Source organism: Limulus polyphemus, unplaced genomic scaffold, assembly GCF_000517525.1.
Source record: "Limulus polyphemus unplaced genomic scaffold, Limulus_polyphemus-2.1.2 Scaffold11099, whole genome shotgun sequence".
Taxonomy (NCBI): Eukaryota; Metazoa; Arthropoda; class Merostomata; order Xiphosura; family Limulidae; genus Limulus; species Limulus polyphemus.
The window spans coordinates 7,693-13,468 of record NW_013676709.1 but is presented as its reverse complement, the minus strand read 5'-3'; the positions used below and the strand labels follow the sequence as shown (position 1 = coordinate 13,468).

General features: G+C 31.8%; 1 long non-coding RNA gene across 2 annotated transcripts in view; it reads right to left on the bottom strand.

The window, feature by feature from the left end:
• Window positions 1-2,505: 2,505 nt before the first annotated feature.
• The window catches only part of LOC111083764, a 10,256-nt gene continuing 6,985 nt past the window's right edge, over window positions 2,506-5,776 (bottom strand). For both annotated transcript variants that reach the window (XR_002609233.1, XR_002609232.1), the window contains one exon: window positions 2,506-2,690. This is a non-coding gene — a long non-coding RNA (uncharacterized LOC111083764). The remainder of the gene's footprint in view (window positions 2,691-5,776) is intronic.

Genomic DNA, 5,776 nt, shown 5'->3' with positions numbered 1-5,776 from the left:
AGGAAGGTCAACCAACCAGATACAGGCCATTCACTTCAACATACTTAGGAAGGTCAACCAACCAGATACAGGCCATTCACTTCAACATACTTAGGAAGGTCAACCAACCAGATACAGGTCATTCACTTCAACATACTTAGCAAGGTCAACCAACCAGATACAGGTCAATTACTTCAACATACCTAGGAAGGTCAACCAACCAGATACAGGTCATTCACTTCAACATACTTAGGAAGGTCAACCAACCAGATACAGGTCAATTACTTCAACATACCATTCTTATACAGACACTTTTTCTGACTCTAATTCTAATACGTATTTTAACAAAAGATTTTTCTAAGCCTTTTGATTCATCAGCTGGATTACACGTGTTTTAACTGAAGTAAGTTAACACATGTTGAAAGTATCTGTCATAACAATGTTGCATTAAATCATGAAAATAAAATGTAAAATATACACTTTACATCTTTCAGAAGTTCTATCAGCATTTCCTACAGCAAAATCGGTAGTACAGAAAAAATATAGATCTTCAAGCACCATGTAAATACCCTAATTACACAGCAAACCAAGCTTCTTAACAAACTTGCATGTTATTTAAATGGTATTTTATATGTATCTATGCTTTAAGTACAGTTTCTTCCCACAGTTCAACCATAAACGTACCTCCAAGATTTGGTAAACGATCTATTAACGATGCACAAACAATCAGGCCGTTTTGCACATAGCGTTTTTTCAGGGAGCAAAACTCTTCGATAGCTCCACTCATTAGGTTCCACGGCATGATTTTCTTCTGAAAGTTGTTCAAATCCTCTCTCAAGACTGCTTGATTTCCTTTAAAACAAACTTAACTAATGTATCTCTTCCCTCAAGACTGCTTGATTTCCTTTAAAACAAACTTAACTAATGTATCTCTTCCCTCAAGACTGCTTGATTTCCTTTAAAACAAACTTAACTAATGTATCTCTTCCCTCAAGACTGCTTGATTTCCTTTAAAACAAACTTAGCTAATGTATCTTCTCCCTCAAGAATACTTGACTTCCTTTAAAACAAACTTAACTAATGTATCTTCTTCCTCAAGAATTCTTAACTTCCTTTAAAACAAACTTAACTAATGTATCTTCTCCTTCAAGAATTCTTAACTTCCTTTAAAACAAACTTAACTAATGTATCTTCTCCTTCAAGAATTCTTAACTTCCTTTAAAACAAACTTAACTAATGTATCTCCTCCCTCAAGAATACTTGACTTCCTTTAAAACAAACTTAACTAATGTATCTTCTCCCTCAAGAATTCTTGACTTCCTTTAAAACAAACTTAACTAATGTATCTTCTCCCTCAAGAATTCTTGACTTCCTTTAAAACAAACTTATCTAATGTATCTCTAATGTAGCTTTAAAGAGTTGAAACAAAGAAACATTTCCCTTGCAGCATTAAAAGTGTTTTAGGTAGTGTGAGTAAGGCAGGGTTTTAGCTTCAATGTACTACCCCTACATGTTTCTAGAGTGGGATGATATTTTGGCTTCTACAACGAGTAAGGCCTTATTCAGGTCAAAGTCATTAATTGTGTGGTATCTTTTTAATGGATACTCTAGTCCTGTGACAGAGTTCCTTCCTGTGTACTTGTTTTTTTGTGTGAGTAGAAACATCATCTAATTCTAAAGAGAGAGAGCAGTGGTCCATTGCAGCCAAAACCCTAATAAATCATGCCTAGTTATATTTTTTAATTGCTAGAATGAGCAGTAATTGAGGCCAACATTTTACGGGGTTTAATAGGAGAATCAATTTTTGTATGTTATGTTAAGGTATATATAGATGGGTACATTTTCATTAGAAGGCAACTGGATCACTTACAGGTAAGTAATAGAAAACACCCTATAACTTAATCAGCTCAAACTGGATCACTTACAGGTAAGTAATAGAAAACACCCTATAACTTAATCAGCTCAAACTGGATCACTTACAGGTAAGTAATAGAAAACACCCTATAACTTAATCAGCTCAAACTGGATCACTTACAGGTTAGTAACAGAAAACACCCTATAACTTAATCAGCTCAAACTGGATCACTTACAGGTAAGTAAAAGGAAACAAACAGTGCCTTTACACTAAAGTTGAACATTCTAGTAAAACAACACCTTTACATTAAAGTTGAACATTCTAATAAAACAACACCTTTACATTAAAGTTAAACATTCTAATAAAACAGCACCTTTACACTACAGTTGAACATTCTAATAAAACAGCACCTTTACATTAAAGTTGAACATTCTAATAAAACAGCACCTTTACACTGAAGTTGAACATTCTAATAAAACAGCACCTTTACACTGAAGTTGAACATTCTAATAAAACAGCACCTTTACATTAAGTTGAACATTCAATATGCCAGTTTAATAAAATTTATCAACCAACCAACTTCTCCAACTGTTTTAAAAAAAACAACCCAAATTGAAAATTTAAAAACTACAGACTGAACCAATGAAATATTTATATTTTTCAACTTGCCTCCAGCTCTTAAAACCCAGCTACTAGGTTGGGCATTGTGCAGTCTTTGGTCATCATTGTATATGGGAATATTAGGAATTCCTCCAAATTTGGGGAAAAATGAACCAAAAGTCTGTGAAAAGTCTTCAGGTCTTATCCACTCTTCATCTGTAACATTGGAAAGCCGAGGTATTTCCCAGAAGATTGTCTGACAAACAAGTAAAACATTATGAATGATTGTCTGGACAAACAAGTAAAACATTATGAATGATTGTCTGGACAAAGCAAGTATATTTTCTGTTGAAGAGAAAAACAAAAATTAAACATTCATAAAAATACAATACAAGAAAAATTCCCCCAAACATGCACACATGGGATTGCAAATCCTTTTTTTTTCCAGCACAGTGAAAGATAATGTAAAGTTTATTTTTAAATAAAACAAAACTAAAATCAGACATTCTTTACTGGCTCATTACAGGTTGGCATGTTAAGTATAATTCATATTATAGGTTTGTAGCAATTTGAAGTGTATGATGTTTGAATTTACAATACGAATTAAGTTGTGTTCTGTAGGTGCTTATGTTGGCAAAGCGTGATCTTTTAATAAGTAACACGTGTATAATAAAACTGAGAAATATTTAAATCAGATCATTCTTTTCTGGACCACAACAAGATAATAACAGCATTTTTAACTAAGACTATAAGATGAAACCCAGTCAAACTGACAGCATGAGGGAAAAACCAAATTGGCAACAGCATACTGCAAATGAAGTACATGTGTAGTCTTCATAGTGACAATTAATACCGGACTGGTAAGAAATCTTACATATTAAAGTAATAACATCTTATTCATCATTCCTTGTTATAACAAAATACAACTGTTTTCAGCATTGGGAAAACCAGAAAAATAAACTTTTCAATCAAATTGTTTTTAAATGTAAAGTGTATTAAAAATCACATCCAAATTGTACACTATCATTAATGGTATTCAAAACTCTTATAAAACTACTAATGCTACACATAGTGATCTTACAATACACAAGACCAACAAAGGTAAAGTATTACACATTTATCTTTCATTTTAGTTATTCCATTCATTAAATAAACATTTCCCAACAACAAAAAAGATACCAGTCACTGAATCCTGATTTGTCGACTTATATGTACACGAGCCAATATGTTTTTATTTTTTTAAAATCTGCATTTCATTTATTTCTATTTAACATCAGTGCAAAGAGTTGATTCTTCTCCACTAGCAGTGTTGAATACAAATATTTCGAATCAAAACAACTGACATTTTGAATACTGATTAAAATTTGTAGATTACGTTGTTACCAATGTTTGTAACTACCATGATACAAGAGTTGATCTTCCATTATCGTAGATTACGTTGTTACCAATGTTTGTAACTACCATGATACAAGAGTTGATCTTCCATTATCGTAGATTACGTTGTTACCAATGTTTGTAACTACCATGATACAAGAGTTGATCTTCCATTATCGTAGATTACGTTGTTACCAATTTTTTTTTGATAATGGAAGATCAACTCTTGTATCATGGTAGTTACAAACATTGGTAACAACGTAATCTACGATAATGGAAGATCAACTCTTGTATCATGGTAGTTACAAACATTGGTAACAACGTAATCTACGATAATGGAAGATCAACTCTTGTATCATGGTAGTTACCGGAGAAATTTAAAACATCTGAAAATTTGTAAGATTGACAAGAAAGTATTTACTCATCATGAAACAAAAACCTAACCTGACTAGGGATTAAAATTAAAATAAAATTGTTATAGATAAAAAATTCAGTAAAAAGTAACCACACAGCTTTCTCTGTCAAACAGTTTTAAGTAAAAAAATTAAATTGTTTAAGTTCAATTAATGTTATTCCCCGAAAAGAAACCAAATAATATCAAACTCACAAAACTGGTGAATGTCTAACACTGACATTTGATACACCAATGAACATATGTTTGGTAGCATAAACTTTTACATAACATTTGGTCTCTAGTCTGTAAGTACTGTTGGCATCACAACTAAACTTGAACATTGTGACCTTTGAGATCCTAGAAGTGGCTAAACCTACAGTTGGAGTTTCAGCATCTAAAGTCTGTCATATGGCATGAAAAGCAAGTTATAAGGGATTTCCCAGTATTTTAGCAAAACGTTTGAATAACACTTTAGTCTAGCAGAAGCAAAAAAAGAAAAGACTTAAAGCTGACATCACTAAAAATAAACTGTAAGTAATTAAGACACAAGAGTGAACTACACTCATTCATTATTTTCTTTACCCAGAAACGTTTAAGAGCAGCATAAAAGTTCAACTTTATGATAATAACATCTTAATGCTTTAATCTCTTTCAGAAAACCTTAATTACTTAGCACTTTAACCTTAGTTACCTAGCACCTTAACCTTAAAAAGTGCTAGATAATTAAGGTTAAAGTGCTAGATAATTAAGGTTAAAGTGCTAGATAACTAAGGTTAAAGTGCTAGATAAAACCTTAATTATCTGGCGCTTTAACCTTAATTATCTGGCGCTTTAACCTTAGTTATCTAGCGCTTTAACCTTAGTTATCTAACGCTTTAACCTTAGTTATCTAGCACTTTAACCTTAGTTATCTAGCACCTTAACCTTAGTTATCTACCACCTTAATTATCTAGTGCTTTAACCTTAATTATCTAGCACTTTAACCTTAGTTATCTAGCACTTTAACCTTAGTTATCTAGCACTTTAACCTTAATTATCTAGTGCTTTAACCTTAGTTATCTACCACCTTAACCTTAATTATCTAGCACTTTAACCTTAGTTATCTACCACCTTAACCTTAATTATCTAGCACTTTAACCTTAGTTATCTAGCACTTTAACCTTAGTTATCTAGTACCTTAATATTTGATTATAGTTTACTCTTGTAGTCAATATTTCTTTTTTTATGAAATAGTTTTGTTACCCTAATCATGGGATCTTAAATTAAACAAACATGTACAACTGAATTAAAATCTAAGTAAGTTACCTCAATCATGGGACCTTAAATTAAACAAACATGTATGACTGAATTAAAATCTAAGTAAGTTACCACAATCATGGGACCTTAAATTAAACAAACATGTACAACTGAATTAAAATCTAAGTAAGTTACCTCAATCATGGGACCTTAAATTAAACAAACATGTACAACTGAATTAAAATCTAAGTAAGTTACCTCAATCATGGGACCTTAAATTAAACAAACATGTACGACTGAATTAAAACCTAAGTAAGTTACCTCAATCATGGGACATT